This window comes from Pongo pygmaeus, chromosome 5 (assembly GCF_028885625.2).
Source record: "Pongo pygmaeus isolate AG05252 chromosome 5, NHGRI_mPonPyg2-v2.0_pri, whole genome shotgun sequence".
Classification (NCBI taxonomy): domain Eukaryota; kingdom Metazoa; phylum Chordata; class Mammalia; order Primates; family Hominidae; genus Pongo; species Pongo pygmaeus.
This window is the reverse complement of record NC_072378.2, coordinates 89736875-89760124: the sequence shown is the minus strand read 5'-3', so window position 1 is coordinate 89760124 and position 23250 is coordinate 89736875. Positions and strand designations below refer to the sequence as shown.

The 23250-nt window shown below is 41.8% G+C and overlaps 1 protein-coding gene across 4 annotated transcripts in view; it reads left to right on the top strand.

The window, feature by feature from the left end:
- The window catches only part of BACH2 (BTB domain and CNC homolog 2), a 368045-nt gene that overhangs the window by 65764 nt on the left and 279031 nt on the right, over positions 1-23250 (top strand). Inside the window, exon 1 of one of the 4 annotated variants that reach the window (XM_063666432.1) lies at positions 11427-11531. The exons of 2 other annotated variants lie outside the window; for them this stretch is intronic. The gene's annotated coding sequence lies outside the window, so the exon portion shown is untranslated. Of the gene's footprint in view, positions 1-11426; positions 11532-11648; positions 11708-23250 lie in introns of those variants that run through there. One more of the 4 variants, XM_063666433.1, reaches the window with a different exon arrangement.

Genomic DNA, 23250 nt, shown 5'->3' with positions numbered 1-23250 from the left:
ACCCCTAAGAAAACAGTTTGGCCACAAACAAACCACAGCTGCTTTCTAGTGCTCTGTGTCCTCCCCTTCAGCTGGAAATGGCCTGCAGGGTGTGGAATTTGGACCAGGGAAGGGAATTCGGCAGAGAGAGGAAGGAAGCAATTGAGAAACAGGGTACCACATTCCTCATCCCCCCACATTGGCCTTGACCACAAGGACAGCATCTTCCACATGATAATGTACCTCTCAGGCATGCTTCTCACCAGGGATGATCAATGGAAGCAACCTGGAAACTAAAGAGCTCTGTTCCTAAGTCTGATCCCAGTTCTGCCACTCACACTGTGATCTTGAGCAAAACACATTTCAACTCTGGGTTCCCCTAGGAAATGAGGGGGCTGAGTTTCCTCTGGCTGTCAAGTTCTGCTATTTATCATCATGTGGGGGCAGAACCAGGTCTCCACATCGCTTTTCTTTGCCATTAAGCCCACATTCCCATCATAACTTTGCAGTAGAAGTAACGTTCATGGTTAGTGGGACCTCTTAATAATTAAAAGAAAGAGAAAAAGGATTTCTTTCTATCCCCATACCTTTTAAAGTTGTGGTTTTCTGAAGCAAAGGCCGCCATGCAGTGAGGAAAAGATGAAATTCCAGACAGAAGACAGTCAGTTGCAATAAGTTGTCCTACTACCAGTACTGTCAGCATCAGCTCAGCTTATATTTACTGAGTATTTTCTATATGGAGACAGTGCTAAACCCTTTATATACATCAAACTGTTTAATCCTTAGGACATATTCACATGTACACATGTATAGGTATGATGCATGTGATTAAAATTGAGCATTTGCTATGTACCAGGTGTTAATGCCAAATCCGTACAATAATCTACTGAGGTCAATAAATGGATTCAGTCAGTCAAGCCTCACAGCAAAGGAGGTGTTATCAGTTATCTCCGTTTTTACAAATAAGGAAACTGAGCCATAACTAGTAACTAGTGGAGCAGGGATTTGAACCCACGTAGTATGGCCTCAGCACCCTTTCTCAAAACCTCTCTGCCTGTGGTTCTCCTCACTCATATGACATAACCAGACCTGGGGAACTTTAGAAATATAAGGATCTTGGGGCCCCATTCTGGATCAGTCAGAATCTCGGGGATTGCGTCCCAGACCCAGGTTTGCTAATATGCAGCCAGGGCTGGGAACCACTGCCTCAGATGGAATACCAGGGTTATGTTGTTGGAGAGTTGCCTGTAGCCCTACAGCCAGCAGATGACTGACCTAGGACTTGCATCCAGGCTGTAGGCTCTCAAGCCAAATATCTTGATGGCACAATGGGCAACAATTCAGTTGTTGTTATCTGGGCTCATATCTACCACCATGCCTAGTTTCTCTCTCCTAGTCTAAATCCCAAAGCCACAAGTTGATTTAGGGCCGTTTAAAGACTTATACTACACCAATTATGAGAGCACAAACTTCTTGTTGCAGCCAAAGCAGTGATTTCCTACTTGAAAGTTTCAGAGGTAACCTTTGCTTTTACCTGTCACCAACTTAAATGTATGTTATTGTGCTCTTTCCTCATTGAGCAAAATCTTGTACTGACAGAGTCTAGGACAGTGATTCTAAAACTTTGAAGCACATTAGAATCTCCTGGGGATCTTTAAGGGCTACAGGTGGCCTGGCTTCCACCCCAGACATTTTTTTTTCTTTTTTTTTTTGAGACAAAGTCTCGCTCTGTAGCCCAGGTTGGAGTGCGGTGGCATGATCTCTGCTCGCCGCAACCTCCACCTCCCAAGTTGAAGCAATTCTCTGGCCTCAGCCTCCAGAGTAGCTGGGATTACAGGCGCTGGCCACTGCACCTGGCTAATTTTTTGTATTTTTAGTAGAGACGGGGTTTCACCATGTTGGCCAGGCTGGTCTTGAACTCCCGACGTCAGGTCATCCACCCGCCTCAGCCTCCCAAAGTGCTAGAATTACAGGCGTGAGCCACCGCCCGGCCTCTGATTTTATTAGTATGGGATGTGACCTCGGCAATGGGAGTTTGTAAAGCTCTCCAGGTGATTCTGATGTGCAGCAGAGTTTGAACAGTGGTTTAAGAACTTGGTCTGTGAGTTCACAGATGTGTTGACCTGAGAAGATTGTGGAATCACCTCATGGATAGAACTCACTTTTTAACTCTCTGACAGTGTCTCTTGCATTTCAGCTGGCAGGATTAATTTAATTCCACCCATTTTACTACCTGACTTGGAATTGTACCTCACTATCAAATGATGGTTTCTCCCCAAAGGTTGTTCTTATACTTAGGCTCATGCAGTGATATTGGCGACATGTCCCTTTGTAAAGTTCTCAGCCTCATTTGACTCTGTTATTTCCACTATAGAATATTTCTTTTTATGTTGTTTTACCTTTTAAAACTTTTTTTTTTGAGACAGTGTCTTGCTCTCACCCAGGCTGGAGTACAGTGGTGCCATCTCGGCTCACTGCCCCCTCCACCTCCTGGGTTCAAGCAATTCTCCTGCCTCAGCCTCCAGAATAGCTTGGTGTGCCACCAAGCCCGGCTAATTTTTGTAATTTTAGTGGAGACAAAGTTTCTTTTCACTGTGCTGCCCAGGCTGGTGTTGAACTCCTGGTCTCAAGCAATCCGCCTGCCTTGACCTCCGAAAAAGTGCTGGGATTACAGGCGTGAGCCACCACGCCCAGCCTAAAAACATTTTTATGATTTTAATACATGTTGCTTTTTTTCTTCCAGGAGCAAAATAAACACCTCTTCCACATAATGCGTTATAGTAATAATCCACCTGGGGTTCTTTTCCCAAAACAGCTGACCATCAGACTCACTATTGGGAGACAGCGGCTGACGTGCCTGTAGTGTTTAACAGCTGATAGCATCTTACAGATAGATAGTGATATGGTAGAAAGTTGGAGATTATGTAAAGAAGAATTGACTCAGACTTTATCCTCAGAGATTTTATCCACCAGATTAACGTAATCAACTGGAAAATATAGATGGATTATAAAAGTATATTAAAGCAGAAGTGTAAATTTGTTGGCAAGTTTGCAAATGTACTGGATTAATCTAGAAATCATTTTTGCAGTAAGTCTTAAATAGATTTTTAAATGGAGAGAGATGTTATTTTGTGGATAAAAAGAGACAGGTAATTTACAAGTGGAACAATTCTTGATAAAGGCTGGGGAGATGGCAAATGGAGTGTTGCAGGCCACTAGGCCAGCTAGCTAGGCTGGTATGAAAAGTATAAACTGGGTGTAGCAGTTGATGAGGAAAGATTGCCGAGGTGGATAGAGCTAGCTATTGCATGAGATTTAATAGCAAGAATACTTCGGAAGAGCTTTTTTTTTTTTTAAAGGGATATATCAGGAGTTTCTGTTTTCCTTTGTGTGGTTGTTGAAGTCTAGTTGATTTCTAGTCTGTAATTTTGTTGGTATTTCAGATCACCAAACAAGGCTGGTAAGATGGGTTAGTTATGCTTCTCTTGAGGGGTAAAGCTTTTGAAATTAACTCTGCTTCTTTAGGTTTAAGAATTTCTAATTCTGTCTGTCTACATCTTGCTGCTGTAATCTCCAAGAAAAGAAAAAGGGGTTAGGATGCCTCTCTTTTGAAATGGAGGGGTCAGAGCAGGCAGGGGGCTGTCACTGTTGTTTCTCTTTGTTCAGAAATTAGAACATGTGAGCAAGTGGTTCCACCCCTCATTTTGTGAGCTGTTTTCCTCTGATATTTCCTAATTTTTCCCATGACGTTTCAGCCTGTTTCTTCACAAGATTATAAGGCCTGAAAGACCCCATTGTTTGACAGGAGTGCAGGCTTGTGCACATTTGCTGATCTGGCTGCCCGGGGTCTGAGTGTGGGTGGTACACTGCCCAAGGGATCATGCAGACGGGAGAACGCATGGAGCAGACTCCTGGTAGTTGCAAACACTTTATGTATATTAAGAGTTCATAGAATGTCTTTTTGTAGACAGAAGATGCTGCACTTTTAAAATGTTATTCACAAACTGAAATCTCATTGACAGAAATAGGGACATTCCATTAGGCTAAGAAAAGTTTCTTAATGGCAAATCAAATGGATGAAGGCGTTATTCAAACTTCACTTCATCTTCAGATAGATTCAAACTTTTGTTCTTGCAATTCATGCACATTCCTTGATGGCCTGTCTTGGATTTATGTGAGCCTTTGGAGCAGCAACCTCACATACTATGCATGGCAAATCCTAGTCAATGCATACTTTTGAGAGTGCAAGATGTTAATTATAGTAAGAGAAGAGAAATTCAATAACAGAGGAATCCCAGTTAAAGTTAAATAGATGTTTTTGAATAAAGGAAGCTGAAATTTAATACTAATGGTGTTTTCTCTAAATGAAGTTAATATATTATTGTTGTATTAACTTTTCAGGAGTTTGAGGCTGCAATGAGCTGTGATCGCACCGTTGCCCTCTAGCCTGGATGACAGAGTGAGACCCTGTCTCTTAAAAAAAAAAAATTCTAAGGACTTGGGCTCTATATTTGACTGACAGTAATAGACCAATAGAAGACATTGCATTTATATAGACTTATAAAATAGCATTCACATTTCCAATCAGATTTACAAAATTCTCCCTTATTTTTAAATGTTCTCAGTGGTAGCAGTGACGTTGGGACTAGAGTCAGTATTGTGAGTCGTTTATGCACATCTCTTCACAACTCCATGTTCAGTGAGTCATACTGGCAGCTTGACATCAGCCATGGTGGGAGAGTTTACACCATGGAAATCAAACACTACAAATTGGTGCACCTCACCCTCAGAGTCTGTTTTTAAACATTTAGCAGCATACCACTGCCCAAAATGGAGTTGAGCAGTCAGGGAGTCTCCTCTTGAGGCAAGTCTTGTAGTGCTTCCACTCAACCAAACAGCCAACATGAACGTTTTGAAATGTAGGCTGTGTGGCTCCTGAAGAAAAGTCCTTCATAGCTCCACATTTTTCTCTTGGAGCCAAAGCCTTGCTGTGATCATAAAGCTGTTCATGCTGCGGCCACCACCGTCCTCCTGGCTGTCACCTCCAGATGCCTGGTTTCACCACTTTCTGTAGAACATCCTAGACCCACTCCTATTTTAGGGCCTTTTCTCTAGGGCAGTGGTTCTCAAACTTTAGGGCACATCAGAATCACCTGGAGAGTTTGCAAAAACAGACCACTGGGTGCCTCTCTAGCATTTCTGAGCTAGTGACAGGTTTCAGGGTAATGCTGGTGGCCTTAGGACCCCACTTGGAGAACCACTGCTTGAACTGATGGTCTCTTGGTTTACCTCTCCCCTCGAGATTTCTGATCCTCTTTTTCTTTCTCTTAATAAGTCACACCCTGACTATCCTATGTAAAATTGCAGCCTTCCTCCTCCACTACAGTTCTAATTCCTGACTCCAATTTTTATTTATTTAAGTTCCGGGATACACGTGCAGGATGTGCAGGTTTGTTACATAGGTAAATGTGTGGCATGGTGGTTTGCTGCACCTATCAACCTATCACCTAGGTATTAAGCCCCAAATGCATTAGCTATTTATCCTGATGCTCTTCCTCCCCACCCCAATAGGTGCACCTGTCACCTATTACCTTACAACAAGTTTCTTATTTGTGATTATTGTCTGTCTCTCCCCACTAAACTCTAAATTTCACAAAGATAGGGAATTTTGTCTGTATTTTTTTAAAAAACAGGGTATCACTCCCATTACCCAGGCTGGAGTGCAGTGGCATGATCACAGCTCACTGCAGGCTCGAACTCCCGGGCCTGGGCTTGGGTGATTCTCACCTGTCAGCCTCCCGAGTAGCTGGGACTACAGGCATGCACCACCATGCCCAGCTAATTTTTTGTATTTTAGTAGAGAGTTTTGCCATGTTGCCCAAGCTGGTCTTGAACTCCTGGGCTCAAGCGACCCACCCGCTTCGGCCTCCGAAAGTGCTGGGATTACAGGTGTGAGCCAGCATGCCCAACCTTGTTTTTTTTTTGTTGTTGTTGTTGTTGTTGTTGTTTTTATGATGTATTTCAAGCCTCTTGAACAGTGCCTCGTGGCAGGTGCTCAATAAATTGTTGAATGAATTAATGGATGAACAACATTGAGAAATGAATAATGTATTTCAAATTTTGGTCCCAACCTTTTAAATTCTAACTCACCAGAGAATCTTAAAACACTTTCTGCAGTTTTGTTTCTCAGCTTCACTGCTCTTAGGATAATGAGGAATGGTTTCTGCCCTGGGCTGAAGTTTGGGAATGACTTGATGATCCTTAAAATAGCAGGTGCACCAAATTGTTGTTCTTCCATTTACATTTTAACCTCAAAGTCCCTAAGCCAGTGATCTTCAAACTCTGGTCTGCAGAAGTTCCCTGGAGATACTTCAGAGGCGCTGCAAACATTTAGTTTGCATTTCATTTTAATATATTTTAAACTGTGTTTTATAACTATAATAAAAGAAAATGCACACAAATGTGTTACATACCAAATTTTAACACATTAGGACCACCAGCACGTTGAATTGGACTGCCAAGTCAACCTTGAAATAGTGTTTTCCACTATTTTGGCTTACATATTTGAACTTCTTATAAATAAATGAATCATTGATTAGGAACTTCTATCCCAGTATTTTTCATATTCCAGCCTGATCATAAATTGAACAGGCAAATTCCTCTTGTCACACATATTCAGCACACTTGATGACATGCCAGGCAGCGTTTCAGAGCCTCTGTGGGATGGAGGCTTCTGTGTGGATTAATGGCTAGTTGTACAATAAGTGAACACCACACACATCACTTAGTGACATATATTCTGTTAGAGGATCATGTCTACCCACTCTACATTTTGGATACTCTTTTACCTTAAATAGTTGTCAAATTATCATTAGTGATTAAAATTTGAAATTAAAAAACCTTGACTACTGCATTTTCTCCAAGCTTTTAGATTAGTTTGAGGCATATTATGAGATTATCAAATGAAATGCTAAAGAACTGTTATAATTTCCAATACAACTGTGTGCCTTACAATTCAAATCTGCTCATTTCCAGAATTCAGGTGCCAAAATTTCCCATCGTAAATTCCAATGCAAAGGAATTTGAACTTCTTATATTCATGTCAGCTTCGTTTCTCAGTTTCAGTTAGTAAGTAGTAAGAGTAGCAAATAGCAAGAGATTTGTCTGAAAATTTTGAGTTTTGAGAGCAGAGATTCAGATAGTGTTATCTGTATTTAGGAGTATCAGGATTTTCTTAATACAGTGCAACCAAATACAGACACAGAAGTAAATCATATTCTAGATCCCTTTTAAAAATCAATTGAGGCTGAGCCTGGTGGCTCATACCTGTAATCCCAGCATTTTGGGAGCCCAAGGCAGGTGGATTGCTTGAGTCCAGGTTTTCAAGACCATCCTGGGCAACATGGCAAAACCCCATCTCTACTTAAAAAAAAAAAAAAAAAAAAAAATTAGCTGGGTGTAGTGGTGTGCGCCTGTAGTCCCAGCTACTTGGGAGGCTGAGGTGAGAGAATCACCTGAGCCCAGGAGGTTGAGGCTGCAGTGAGCTAAGATCACGCCACTGCACTCCCCCTGGGCAACTGCAGTGAGACCCTGTCTCAAAAAAGTCAACTGATACAAGCCTTACTATCTGAAAGCCCCACTCTATCTCACAAGTGCCATTGAATACATTATATTAAACAGTTCTAAGTTATACATTATGGAACATTTTGTAGTCCCCTTTGCATATCTGTTTATTAATTTACTTAATGCTCTATTGTAATTTGTTTTGTCTCCTACACTGTATTTGAGCTCTTTGAAAGTAAGAATTGCGTCGTAGCTTTCCTTCCCCAGTGCCCAGCATTGCCTAACATGTGGTGGGTACTCAGCACATGTTTATTAAGTGTTGGAAGTGAATGCTCAGTGCCACCAAGTGAAAATAGCACCCAGGCAAAAGTTTTCTCAGCAAGGCAATTTGCTTCTATAGAAGGGTGAGTCTCATGGATGGAGCAATGGCGAGAGCACACTGGACAAGGAAGGGGAAGTGGGTCTTATCCTTAACGCAGCTAGTCCCTACTGCTGTGTCTTTCCCCTATTGGCTAGGGTTGGACCGCACAGTCTAAGCTAATTCTGATTGGCTGTTTTAAAGAGAGCAGGGGTGCGCTCCAGAGTGGCGGGTTGAGTAGTTTCGGCAGGAAGGACTGTTACAGAGCAGGTGACAAAGGATGACTAAGCACAGTGCAGGTGACTAAGGATGACTAAGGACAGAGCAGTTGACTAAGGACAGAGCAGGTGACTAAGGATGACTAAGAACAGAGCAGATGATAGAGGCTAGGAGGGGGTTGTTTACTGAAACTAGGGGCAAGGAGACATAAAGAACGAGGAAGTTTTAAACTTTAAAATGGAGAACAAAGAACAGGGGAGCTGAACATGCTGAATGTACCATATTGGTTCTTTGAAGAGGAATTTACTGTATCTTACATAAGTGACACTGCATTCTACTGCAGAAGGAAGCAAGCTCGAAAGGAACAATGAAACTTCATATTAAATACATAATCAGTGACCTTTCATTCTAAGCACAAATTTCAGCACGAAAAAAAATTTAATGGTTCTGGTGAGTCCTTCACTTGATCCCTCACATACAGTCTTCTAAAGTTTTCTGAATTCCTTTTACAAGTATCTCCTGACTCTGACTCTTCCATGCCATCCTACTTGCTACTGCTCTCTTCTGAGCCTTGTTCTTCTCTGTGTCCCTTGCATGGACTGTGGAAGCCACCTCAGAAGCTCTCTCCCAGACCCAGTGTTTCTGCTTCTCCACGTTGTTGCCATTGTCTCATGAAATAAAACCAAGCATATCCTTTGGTCTGCACTGCCTGCAGAATAAGGGCTAAACTTTTGCTTTCCAAATATAATAGTCACTAGCCACAGGTGGCTGTTGAGCCTTTAAAATGTGGCTTGTCCAAATTGAGATGTGCCATAAGTGTAAAATCCACACCCTGTTTCAAAGACTTAGTATGAACAAAATGTAAAATAGCACATTAATACTTTTTATATTGATAGCATGTTAAAAGAATACTTTTTTCTATAATATTAAGTAAATTTCTCCTTTTTCTTTTTACTTGTTTAATGTGGTTATTCAAAAGTTTTAAATTACAGGTTTAGTTCACCTTGTGTTTCTGTTGGCCAGCACTGGTCTAAGCTATATCATGACATTTAGAGTTTCTTATAACCTGGGCTCAGTTCCTCTTTGGCCTTATCTCCCAGCCCTTCCTGTCCCTCGCAGAATTTCTCATAACCCCCAGACTCGCCAACCCTGTTTATACTTACGGGTTTTAATTTTTTTCACATTCAGTTTCTTCTTTCTGAAATGTCCCTCCTTTTTTAGGTGTCAAAAATCCTGCTCACACTTTTAGGACCTGACTTCATTGTCCCTTGCTGGTGATGTCATGCCCTATTTCCTCAAGCAGAATTAGCCACTCCTTCCCATATAGTGTCTCTCAGCACCTCCATTATTGCACTTGTCTTGCTGTTCTGCCATTAGGTGTCGTCTTAAGTAGACTCCTCAAGGGAAAGGCTGCAACTTATTTCTCTGATGACCACAGGGCAGTACCTCGTGTGTAGTAAGCACTTAATGGATGTTTATTACATTAACTTATGAACTAATTTTCATCCGGCTATACACACTGCTATTTTTATGTACATCAGACCTTGATCATCTTAACCATTGGCCATGGAAAAAATTAGATGCTGAGGTGTATAGGACTGGACCTTTCAGCCTTAACCTCAATTTCAGGTTTTGTGTTCAATAAAATGGCCTCCTTTTTCTCACTGGGTGGCTTATGATTAAAAAATTTTAACTTTGAACTTACAAAATCCATGAATATTGTACAGACTAAAAGTATAAAAGGACAGTATAAATTACTGCTTTTTTCCTATCTCGCTTATAGGGATTTCATATAAGATTTTGTTTGATTGAAGATTTCACTTCAAAACAAGTTTGGAAAGCTACTGTTCTATTCCTAAATTTCATTTACATTTCTATACCAAAGGTTTCATTTTTGTTTTGATGAGATGGTTTCTACTATCATGTTAGTTCACATAAGGCAACACTTCTCAACTTTAGTTGCACAAAATTGGGAAGCTTTTCAAAAATACCTCCCCACTCAGGGATCTTTGTATAATTGAGCTGGAGGAAAGGGGCCCAGGCACCAGTATTTACGAAAAGCACAAATACCTGTAATAAAATGATTCTGCAGTGCTTAGAAAACCAGGTAGTTAACTATGAAAATACTGAAGTTTTAAATTGCTAATTTTTCTTTCTTTTTATTAACTATGCTGTTACTGTTTTTCTTGGCAGTCAAGCTAATGCAATTTAAAGTTTGTATTACGGTTTTGAGACCTCAAACAGCATTTAATAGACGCCATCATCTGTGGACAGTTTTCCTAAGGCTTCCGAAATTAAAAATTCCCTTTTCTGTCACTCTCTAAAAACCTACATGCAGCAGAATTTTAATGTCCCTTATTGATAGAAATAGCTAACACAACACCTATTTCAGATCATGGAAATGAGGACTGACAAGGGCAGTGGGTTTAAGAAGTTTACACAGGTAGTGGCCTTCCTGGCACCCTTGTTAGCCTGAATAAACAGTCCTCCCCTGACAAATCCTCTGTAGCTCTGCCACGTTGATGAAATCTGACATTCTGGTTAGTCACTTTTTAATGATATTCTTTCTTTTGTTCTTGATATGTTAGAAACCAGCCCTTATTTTTTCAGTGTGTGGGAAAGAATTAACTTTAATTTCCTAATTCGGTAAAATGGGCTGCTAATGCAGACCTTATTCTTAGGGGGACAGGAAGAAAAATGACCTAATTTCTATATATCAAACACATCTTCCTTCATACATTTAAAAATGTATAGAGTTATAAAGTACCTTAAATCTTGTAGTGGAGAAACTCTGGGGTAAATACTTTGGAAACATCGTGAAAAAATTCTATAAAGTCTGATAGCAGGTTCCATTTCATTGCTGTGTACTATTAAAAAGTGCAGATGTAAATAAGCATAAGTTTTGCAGGATGTCAATTTGTTACAAGCAGCTGCATATTCTTATTCTTCTAAAGTGTCATCTCTTTCAATGTGGGCTGTTTAGGTGGAAAAAAAAAACTCAGAAAAATACACACTTGGGATCAAATCCTTAGTGCAGAAAAAAGAATCAAAACCTGTAGTTAAGTTGGTTATTTGCAGTGGTGGTATGTCATCCTGTGTGAGACTGACGTCAGGCAGATTGAATGCAGAGGCAAACTTCGGGAGCGTGTGTGTGTGTGTGTGTGTGTGTGTGTATGTGTGTTTTGAAGCCCCACTCCCAGAATATGAAGTGAGTATGAAGGGCACCACAGCAACCCCTGGATCTCTCAAGAATGTACCTATTTTTAACATGCTGGATCAAGTGTCAGCACTCAGTAGGAGATGAGGAAGGGGTAGAGCCCGACTTGTACAGATTCCGCCGATGGTAAATGGCCCTCTGGCATATTTACAATACAGCTGTGCATTCTTAATGGCTCTGCCGCTGCCATGTCAGGTAAAGTTTTCTTTGCACGTGATGAATGGCAGAGAATTCTTTAGCAGAGGGAACCAAAGGAGCTGGGAGGAGGAAAGGGGAAGAGAAGAGCGGAAAAGAGAGAGAAAAAGAAACACACAGCTCCAGAGGGACATAGCCTGTGCTTTGCAGTTGCTTGTGTGGATAGAAACCAGATGGTAAGCTGGAACACCCGCTTGGCTATCTGAGGAGCCAAACATATGGTTAATGGTCGGGAGAAATAGCTTTCAGAGCCAGGGCTTTGCTGACTGCCTCATATTACAGATTGTTACAGTGTGTCATTACATTGCCAACCTAAGTGCTTAATACCCACTGCAGGCGCTGGGCATACACTTACAAGAAAGACTTTTAGCTCTTTGCTGGCTCTAAACAGAGAAGTGACATCATAGAAAGGCTGAAAATGTCTGGTGTTGGAGGTGGGGAGAAGGATAATTTTGTAGTGGAAACAACAAATTTTTTTCTTTTTTTACAAGCCTTCACTCCACTGAAGTCTACTGTTTTCTGAGAACCTTTTAATACTAGACTGGTTCTCTCTCTCTCTCAATCTCTCTCGCGTGCGCTCTCACTCTCTGTGTGACACACACACACACACACACACACACACACACACACACACACACACGCACACACACGGAAAGGAAACCGAAATTCGCAGCCCAGGCCATGTCCCCCAGCTCCAGTGGATTTGACAGGCCTCGTTCACCTGGAAGCCACATCACTGCACTCAGAGGCCCTGCATTTGAAGTTTCTGTTTGGGGAGCTTTGGGCAACAGCAGGCCTGTGTTATCTAAGGAACTGCTGAGCCCATTCATCTGCTTTTCACGGCCCGCTTCCTTTTATTTTTAGCCAAATCCGTCAGGCCTGACAGGCGGGTAATTCGAGCCAGAGAAAGGGCAGAGCTCCAGGTCCTTTCCACAAAGCAATTCTTCTCCTCCCTCCTGGGAGGGCTCCAGACTTGGCCTGCTTCAGGCAGATGGATTTGTTGAGTCATGTGAGATCATTTACACAAAAACACAGTGAGGCAGTGGAAATTAAAAAAAAAAAAAAAAAAAAAGAAAAAGAGGAGGGTGGGGGAAGAGGAAAGAGGGGAAGCCAGGGGAATGTGCGCTGCCCTGCTGCTGAGGAGCATAGGAATTTTGCAGTGAGGCAGCTAGACTGAGGAATGCCTAGAGTCATTTGTGTATAAGGTAATGTCTAGTTTACAGAGTGGGGCGGGCCAGGCGAGGACGGCGCCTCCAGCAGCTTGCCTCTGTTTAAAGGAAGAAAGAGGTGTTGGGAAACTTTAAAAAAATTTTTAGAGCAACACCCACCAAACAAAGACCACACTGTTGACGGCGCTGGGTTCCAGTAGCGGTAAACTACCAAGGGGCTGGTTTACAGAAAATGAGTTTGCTCTGTGATGTCATACAAGTTTGCTTTGTCCTGACGCCAACATGACACTGAGGCAGCAGGGGAGGGAGAACAGGAAAATTGGAACCATGCTCTTGGTTAATGGTTTCCAGAGATTATTTAGCAGGACTTGAACAGAGGGAGGAAAATATTGTGGAGGATTGCTGCGAGGTGTACCATAATTGCAGTAGGTAAAACAAAGTCATTACTATGGTTTTCTTGCTCAAGAAGGATTGAGCAATGACTTCAAAATGCCAAGTAAGGTATTATTTTTCCCTACCACAGTATTTATTTTCCTTTAGCTTCTGGGGCATTTAAAAAAAAGACCAACTCTTACATCATGGCAAACAGTATTAATGTTAGTGAATCAATTTTGTTTACTGTTTATACCACAAGCCTTTAAAACATTCCATTAAAAAATTGTCTCCTGCTCATTCATGAAATTCTTTTTTTCCTTCAAATTTGCTTACATGCATTAGCTTTGTTTGGATGGGGACTTTTCCCCTTTTTGGCTAGAGTAAAGGAATGCATAAAAGAATAGTGAGTAGATTATCTAAATGTACATTCTTACAACAAATGTAATGAAAATATGCCGCGTGGATGAGAGGGAATATTTGAAAACAGAAAGAAAAACAGAAATGGGGAGTATTTCAAAATAGTCACCCTGATTATTTTCGTTAGGATGCATTTCTGCAATTCTGCGTTTATTTAGAACCCTATTGTGCAGCTATTTCTTTTAGCCACCCTAGATAGAATGTAGGTCAACATCAACATGGTTCCTCATATTTTGTTGGTGTTTTAAAAGTTGAAACATTTTGCAGTTTTTTCCAGAGCTAGATATTCTTAGGTTATTTAGACAGTTTTAGTGACCATAGAACTTCACATGTAAACTCCTTCTGTTAATAGCTACCACTGAATTTTGATAGTAGACACTCAGATCACACCTTGACCTGGAGTAAACAAGGCACTGATGATATTGATGATAACATAGTCCAACACTGAAGCTGTTCCACTTCTTCCAGGCAACTCTGATGATCTTACTCTGTGTAAGTTACAGCTTTTACTTTGCTCAAGGAGAGAACTGGTAAATTTTTATAGTTGTTAATTGTTTACATTTTGGGGACCCCAAGTTGCATGATACCACATTATTATAATGTGATTATGAGTTGGCATGATTTTAAGTCTACCCATATCCTTGAATGTTCCCTCCCCGTCAGGATTTCCCAATCTCAGCACTATTGACGTTTTGGACCAGTAATTCTTTATTATGGGGTGTGTCCTGTACATGGTAGGATCTTCAGTAGCATCATTGGTCTCACCCACTAGATGCCAGTAGCACCCTCCCCCAGGTCATGACAACCAAAAATGTCTACAGCATTGCCAGATGTCCCCTGGGAGACAAAACCACTCTGGTTCAGAACTTCTGCTCCACATTCTTACTCTGGTTTAGAAGCTCACTCTTTACGTCATGAGCTGGCTGCTCAGTTACTTCTAAGATTGAATTAAAGGATATGAAATAATGTTTTAAGTTGGAATTCCAAGTTAAGTAAAGTTTTTGAAGGTGCAGGCAAGAGTACTTTTGAGTATGGTTATGCAGAACAACCTCTCTCTTGGAATTCTGACCTCAGCAGGTGGATCCCCTCAAGATTCCCTTATAGTGAGTTTCCCAGTGCTGTTTAAGAGGAAATGACCCCACCGTCTGAGCTGAGGGAAGTCGACATTAGCAGAAAGGGAACTTCCCCCCAGTCACCTGAGCAGACAGCCTAGGCCCCAGGCTCACTGCCTGTATATCCAGCCCCAGAAAGAGGGCAAGGCAGCAGCCACAGTTCTTTCTTGGGAGCACAGCCGACCTCCTCCCCATTCCAGCGGCTGTGGTCTCAGAAGCTGAAACTCTCGTTAATAAGGAATGTGGAGCTTTCCACAGCTAAGGCAAGCATAAATTTCCTCTGTTTGTTTTGTGAGGACTAGTGTCAACTGCTGTAATGAGATCAGAGAGGACCCCAGGGTCAGCTGCTGGAACTGCTTTCTGTGGCTGTTCTCTTGGCTGCTTGCTGTCAGAGAACGCAGTGACTCCCTGCAGACCTCCCTGATGTGTTAAGGTGATTGTGCCCTTGTTGCATTTCTTGCTGTCTTTGCTTCTCTCATTCTACTAAAACATCAGTGTGCAGTCATCCAGTTCTAAATCATGGAAAAGTTAATGGAAGGCAGATTCCTTTCCACAGAACTGAGGGCAGACTTAGTTGGGTGTGGAAAATGCAGCCTTGGGAAGGAACGTGACCTGTTTCCTTGGGGTAACTGCCTGGACCTGCTGCTTCTGGCTAAGGGTAGGTTTCTCAAGGCCTGGGCTACCCATGAGCACTTTCTCCCCCCAGTGGCACTCTGTAATGAAGATGAGTTAGTGAAAGAGTCACAGCAATTAGCTTAGGCTACAAAGAACATAATTCTAGTTGTAGCCTAAATGACAGCTAGAATTGGCTACATATGGGACCTAAATATGGCAGAATTGCATTTAGGGAACCCAATTCTGGCAGAATGGTATACTGAGCTCACACAGCCTGGCCTACTTCTTACCATCCACCCCAAAAAGTCCTAAGCTTGGCCTACTTCTGACTACCCACCCCAGAAAGTCCTAAGGTATTATATTGGTTAAATATTTTCAAGTACATATGAGCTTTAAAGCAGGACAGGGAAATTCTTAGGTGCCAGAAGACATTGATGCCACCGGCCTTAGAGTGTTTCAGACCCAGCTGTAGGCTCTAGGCTCTAGGGGCTATGGTGTCTATACTCACACAGGAATTGCTTGTGAAACGGGGGGGCAAGAAGATTTTCCCCAGTCTGTCTGGGGCTTTAAGTCTGTGTGTTGGGGCACAGACCAGGGAGATGGAAACCCAGGAGTACACTGTTTGAATAGCTCTGGGGTTCATAGTTACACTACTACCTGCATGGTATAACTTCAGCTGTTTTGGTAGAAACTGGTTTGAGAGCATTGAAAGCCCTCAGGCCATAGTAGAGGCAAGCACTAGATCCCTGTGGAGAGGCTTAACAACCCGGGACATGGTACTCCCTCAAAAAGAATAAGCCGCTCTAAGGAGATGCTGATAATAAGTACAGAATATGGCCAGATGCAGTGGCTTATGCCTATAATCCCAGCAATTTGGGAGGCCAACACAGGAGGATCACTTGAGCCCAGGAGTTTGAAACCAGCCTATGCAACATAGCAAAACCCTGTCTCTACAAAAAATTCACTGGGCATGGGTGGTGCACACCTGTAGTCCCAGCTACTTGGGAAGCTGAGGTGGGAGAATCACTTGAGCCTGGGAGGTTGAGGCTGCAGTGAGCCAAGATGGCACCACTGCACTCCAGCCTGGGCAACAGAGTGAGACCCTGTCTCAGAAAAAAAAAAAGGGGAACAGAATCCAAGCCCCAGAAAAGCAGAGGTTAACAGTGAACCTCTGAGACTGCTTTCCAGCAGAGCCCATCAGGCCAAATAGAGTTTTCTTCTGCAGATTAATGAAAGTTTCTTCTCAAGAGGAACAAGGCATATAACCCATTCTGGCTTGCTAAGCAGTTTCAGTTGTAAGCACTGGCCCTAATTAAGGTAACAATCCAACTTATAGCTTGTCCCCAAGATGATCTTGAGAATATTTTAGTTCCTTAATTAGAAACTTTTTATTGGAGAGATAGCCGGTCCCCTTAACGCTTCTTTAACAGTGCTCCCATTGCAGTGGGTCACTCTGAAGTAACCCACCAGGCTGTCTGTTATTTTACTTTCTCACCAAATCATAGGAAATATGTTTGCCTGAATTGTACAGCAACCCCCTCCCCCAGCTCCGCCAAGGGAGAGGGAAGTTGAAATTATTTGGAGGGCTCTGGGATACTTTCAGCATAAAATCAAAGAAACCCAGGTAAATAAGACATGGTTAGTAAACATTTGTTCTAGATGAATATAATTCAGCCTTCTCAATCCAAAGTGAACAAATGGATCAAGAGTTGCCTGGAATAGCCACTGTGTACTCCCCTTGCAGTGACGTGCACTATTGGCAAACATGAGTTGAGAATGCTAAACTTAATGCATGATTCCTTAATTTATTAATAGGACAATGAAATCTCTTGTGTTTAGTTTTTTTTCTTCTAAAGTGCACAAAAAGCTGTCGCCAGTAGTACCCGAATAGTGCCTTGCTGACCTAAAAGTATGCCATGCTTCTTAAGAAAAAGCTCTTCAGTATTTATTCTTAATTTGGACTTCTATAAAGTTTAATTTCAAAATATTCTGACCAAGTGAGAAGTAGATATGAATATTGACATTAAAGCATCAGAAGAGGAGAGAATGAAAGGAAATAGGTCAACTGGTGCCGGACTTACGGGAGATCTTCCCAAACATTATAATTAAATTTGGCATATATTGAGTGCCTACTGTGTATGTAAGGCAGCGGGATAGGTGCTGGGTATTTGGGTACTAGTACAAAATAGACAAGATCTCTTCTTGTGAAATGCTCAAAACAGTCCTCAAAAGAATCTCCAGAGGTATAAAGAATTTCCCCCAGTTTTAGGGATAAAGGAACAGAGACTGAGAGAGAGCCAGTAACTTGCCAAAAATCACATTCTGAGAGGTGGAGTTGATATTCAGACTGACTTGGCCCCTGTCTCTCTTTGCCTACTCTTCTCCCTGGCTTTCTGTGGGCAGTGAAGACCTAGCAGTACAACCCAGAGGGGCCAAGAGGCAGGTAGAGAGTTTTCTCTCCCCGAGGTTTACAGGAACAAAGAATCCCCTGACTGACATGGAAGGCGTGCAGTAGAAGAGGCAAACTAGCCAACCAGACCCAACTCCTACAAAATTTCCAAAGTATTAGCATGAATTTCCAACATTAAAACAGCAAATTATTTTACACAGTCTCTCAACTCTGTTCCTTGAGTATCAGAAGCTCTTGGCACATGGGGCTTGTTCCAGCTTTGATGGGGCTAGAGCTGAGTAGCAGACTCCCCAGATGCCCCATTCCTCGCTGTCTTCCCAGACCTGACCTTTCACTCATCTCATTCTTTCTTGACCCCTGCAATCATCTGAATTTGTGACCCCTGGTTTAAATAGTCACTTAGGCAAGGGAAGTGGGCCAGGCCAAGTAACCTCTTGGGGGCTCCTCTGTGTTGTGCCTTTAAATTGAGATGGTCCTAAATCACTGGAGACTGCGATTTACATTTTACAGTGATAGCCCTGAATCTAAATATTAGATATCCTGACTTATCATTTGACCAAGTGCAAGAAGCCCCTAGCCTGTGTGCCAGAAGTGGGTGTATGAAAGTGACGGACACTCTACCACTTGTCACTCTTGGCCCTTTCCTGGCCTCTGTTTTTCCCCATCTGGCTCTCAGACCATTTGTGTGTGTGTATTACCAACAATGTGTCTCTCTTTTATAATTTATATAATCCTCTTGTTTCCTCCTCTTTATCACCATTTCCTATTGAACCATAACTCATATATTAGTTAAAATTTCAGAACATTCATTTTCAAATTACCTAACCTATCCTTGGGGAGGAAGGCTGTTGATAATGCTTGATGGGAAGATTCTCTTGTCGTTCTGGCTTAGAATGTCTGTTTTCCATGGTATGCTGTGAAGGCGGCACACGGGAGCAAAGCAGAATGGCAAACGTCTGGTCTCTTGGGGCAGAACCATGTTATAGTGTGTTTGCTGCCTCCATGTGGGGTGGCGAGGACACTGAAGTCATGGAGAACCACAGCCACACATCTGCTGTAACTTTGAGGATGGAGAGGGACCTGCAGGAATCTCCTTGGCAAGCTCCACTCTGTTCCTCTTGCCTCTTCTTTAGGAAGCAGGGAATGAGCCAGCCACTTGGAAAGAAGGTGTGTGTGCATTGGGGGAAGGGGGCAGGAGTCTAGTTTCTTTGCCTTTGGATCCTTTAATCCCAGCACCATGCCCTCTATTGTAGAAGGGAGGGATTAGCTTTTCTGTAATAAAATGGCCTTATATTTTTTCAGTTGAAAGTCTCCAGTTGAAGATTGTCCAGACTTAACTTCAAAGCCATGTGAATTACTCCACCCCTTAAAATAGAGTAGAGGAAATTTGGGATATTGCTCTCACCTGTCCATCTGATTGCCCAAGTTTCTAAGTCCTAGATGCAAGAGCATTTTTTTCTAGACTTCAGAGCCTGTTCACCTTGTATTACTTCACTTACTCCTTCTCCAAAAGCTCTTGGGCCTGGCATAGGCCCTCATGCTCCAGCCCTCTGCCTAAGCTGCTGGGCGTGGTGGTGGGAAGGGTAGGAACAAGAGTCCATCCCACAGACTGGCCTCATGGTGCGTTATGTCTGAAAGCTAGTGAGACCTTTAACACTGCGAAGAGTGACCTGCTTGCTCTTGTTGGCCTATCTGTCTCCCACAGGAGTGCCTGAGCTACCCAGCTTTGAGATATATTACCGAAGGCTTCTCGAGTGGACATCATAGAAGGGGGTGGGAGTTGGAGTGGGGAGAAAAGCCCAACTCACCGTATTCCATTCAGTATTGGCAGTATTAGTTGCATTTTCAAGGGCCAGAACACACACACACACACACACAGAGCCCTTGACACTTTTAAGCTTCTCTTTAAAGAGTATAGGATTAAAGGTGGCTTATGTTATTCTCAGCATACCTCTATACCACATTAACAGTGATCCAGGTAAAATAGGCTTCTCTCCATGGTAGATGGAGGTTGATGGTAAATAAATAGTGGTGAATCAGGTACACCTGGTGTTTTCTCCAACTCCCATTTGCTGACACCTGAGATATCAGAGTATAACCCTCAGAGAAGCCATAGGATGTGGAATTGTCACCAGGAGCCCAAATCTCTGGGTCCCTTCCATAGTGAGGACCTGGCTGGTGAGGGGCACTTGGCCATGTTACCAAACCTATCTCTGAGTGTCTTTGTTTGCTTACTGCCCTTTGTTTTTCTCCATTCTTTGTATCTTTCATCTTTTCTTGTGATTTCTTTCTTCGTAGACTTATTTTTTTTTTTGAGATGGAGTCTCACTCTGTCACCCAGGCTACAGTGCAATGGCACGATCTTGGCCCACTGCAGCCTCCGCCTCCTGGTTCAGGCTATTCTCCTGCCTCAGCCTCCCGAGTAGCTGGGATTACAGGCCTGCACCACCACGCCCAGCTAATTTTTGTATTTTTGGTAGAGACGAGGTTTTTCCATGTTGGCCAGGCTGGTACTCCTGACTTCAAGTGATCCACCCATCTCAGCCTCCCAAAGTGCTGGGATTCTGTAATTCTGGCCCACCTTTCTTCTTACCTATGCTTCTATCCACCTGGAAAGACAAATTATGTTTCATTAACCTTTTAGAAGTCTAAGATTGACCATTGAACCAACTGTTAGGATCAGCTGAGTGGAAGTCACACGGGCTTATGGGATTAATTTTCTCAAGGCACCCTTTAAAGACATCTGTAGTTTCCTTTTGTTCAGTACTAGAGGAATCCAACTTCTTAAAACAATAAAAGAAACATTGAATAATAAACTAAAAAAGAAAACATTCTTGATTCCACCATGGTAACTCAGGTATCTTTTTCCCTAATGCTTTATATTTAAGATGCAGTCTCCTTTTTTAAGCTGTAGATTTCGCTAAGCTTCTTCATAAACTGAATTGGCTGCAAAACAACCAGGTTCCCGCGATTTCAAAGGAGATGTTTGAAAGTACTTGATAGAACAAGGCCAGTCTTTTTGGTTGCTGTCCAGAAGTGAACTGACCCAGTTTCTAAAATTGTCATCTGTTCTCTGAGGCATTTTCTGTTAAATGATGGTCTTGGTGTGTGCGTGTGTGCATGTGTGTGTGTGTGTGTGTGTGTGTTGTTTTGGGGTGTGTGTTGTTTATTTTTTATTTGTGGTCTTTCACATGCTTTATTTCCATAGTGTCTTGAAATGAAGTCACTTCTAGTCCAGGGTCTGTTGCTTATTACAGGAAGAACCAGGAAAAATTCTTTTACCTCTCTGTGTCTGGTTTCCAAATTAGGAAAACTACCACCCAGATTGGTATTAGTATTAAATGAGAGTATTAATATATAAAAGTGCATTGTACAGTTTGGAGTACTATACAGTTGTATGATATTCTTAATATTTTTTAAAAGATTTACAACCCTGGCATTAAGAGGTTTTCCTTTTTAAAAGAACTCCAAAGGCCGCTGCAACAATTATTAACATTGTTTTTAAGACCCCACACTTAAGAGTCTGTATCATCCTAGGCCCTGTGAGTGACAGCAAAGAAAAAACTGTTGTAATATTTATTTTAAAACGTTCTGTGTGTCTGATGTTTCCCTCAAAGGGTTTTTAGCCTGGTTCGGTTGTAAAACAACATACATGAAAATGACATAAGAACAGTTGGGGCGGGGGCAGGAAGGGATCCGTAATCAGTTTAGTGCAAGCTATTTATCCAAGTTCTGAGAGTACGGGGATTGTGGCATGACTGAAGCTGGGTGGGGTTCCTCAGGGAAATGATGTTCAAGAATCCTTGTCTGTTTGTTATTATCTTCTTGTGCCCACATTTCCTGTGTCGATACCAATGTGTACATAGAAATTGAATTGTGACATGAGGCATCTCTGCTAGGCATTTGGGCAAGCTTTCCAGTTAAGTGCTAGGCTGTAGTTTTTATATGGATTGATACATACATTGAAAAGGAAACAGCATGTATAAAATTCTACTTTAAAACTAAGAAATTTATTAGCACATGCTTCTAGAAATTCAAAGAGTTAAAGTTATATGCATTATTTTTTTCAGTCACTTTAAGATAATTACAATTAGATATTGAATTTTCTTGACTTTGAAGCCATGATTACCTAGGCATCATGTACATGTGGAGATGTTTGGATGTATTCATACTACAAAGTTGGAATTCCAAGATCTCTCTATGTTGTACATTATTGTTAAAATAAAAATATGCTATTGCTATGACTGAATGTGGTATTTTCTTATTATACTTTAAGTTCTAGGATACATGTGCACAACATGCAGGTTTATTACATAGGTATACATGTGCCATGTTGGTTTGCTGCACCCATCAACTCATCATTTACATTAGGTATTTCTCCTAATGCTAACCCTCCCCCAGCCCCCCACCCCCCGACAGGCCCGGGTGTATGATGTTCCCCTCCCTGTGTCCATGTGTTCTCATTGTTCAACTCCCACTTATGAGTAAGAACGTGAGGTGTTTAGTTTTCCCTTCTTGTGTTACTTTGCTGAGAATGATGGTTTCCAGTTTCCTCCATGTCCCTGCAAAGGACATGAACTCATCGTTTTTTATGGCTGCATAGCATTCCATGGTATATATGTGCCACATTTTCTTTATCCAGTCTATCATTGATGGGCATTTGGGTTGGTTCTAAGACTTTGCTATTGTGAACAGTGCTGCAATAAACATATATCTGCATGTGTCTTTATACTAGAATGATTTATAATCCTTTGGGTATATACCCAGTAATGGGATTGCTGAGTCAAATGGTATTTCTAGTTCTAGATCCTTGAGGAATCGCCACGCTGTCTTCCACAATGGTTGAACTAATTTACACTCCCACCAACAGTGTAAAAGTGTTCCTATTTCTCCACATCCTCTCCAGCATCTGTTGTTTCCTGACTTTTTAATGATCGCCATTCTAACTGGCGTGAGATGGTATCTTATTGTGGTTTTGATTTGCATTTCTCTAATGACCAATGATGAAGAGCATTTTTTCATAAGTTTGTTGGCTGCATTAATGTCTTCTTTTGAGAATTGTCTGTTTATATCCTTTGCCCACTTTTTGATGGGGTTGTTTTTTTTCTTGTAAATTTGTTTAAGTTCTTTGTAGATTCTGGATATTAGCCCTTTGTCAGATGGGTAGATTGCAAAAACTTTCTCCCATCTGTAGGTTGCCTGTTAACTCTGCTGATAGTTTCTTTTGCTGTGCAGAAGCTCTTTAGTTTAATTAGATCCCATTTGTCAATTTTGGCTTTTGTTGCCATTGCTTTTGGTGTTTTAGTCATGAAGTCCTTGCCCATGCCTATGTCCTGAATGGTATTGCCTAGGTTTTCTTCTAGGGTTTTTATGGTTTTAGATCTTACATTTAAGTCTTTAATCCACATGTGGTATTTTCTTTGGAATCTGTATTTCAAGTAGCCAAGGAGTGATTTGCAATTTCCTCTCCCTATCATCTGATTTATAAAAGGAATGTAGTAATATTATGTTCATAGAATAGTAATGTGCATGGAGTAGGAGTTTATCTTTGAAAATGTAAATTGCAAAATCATTTTCTTAGCAGTGAAAGATGTTAATATGGGGAATACAGCTTTGGAATT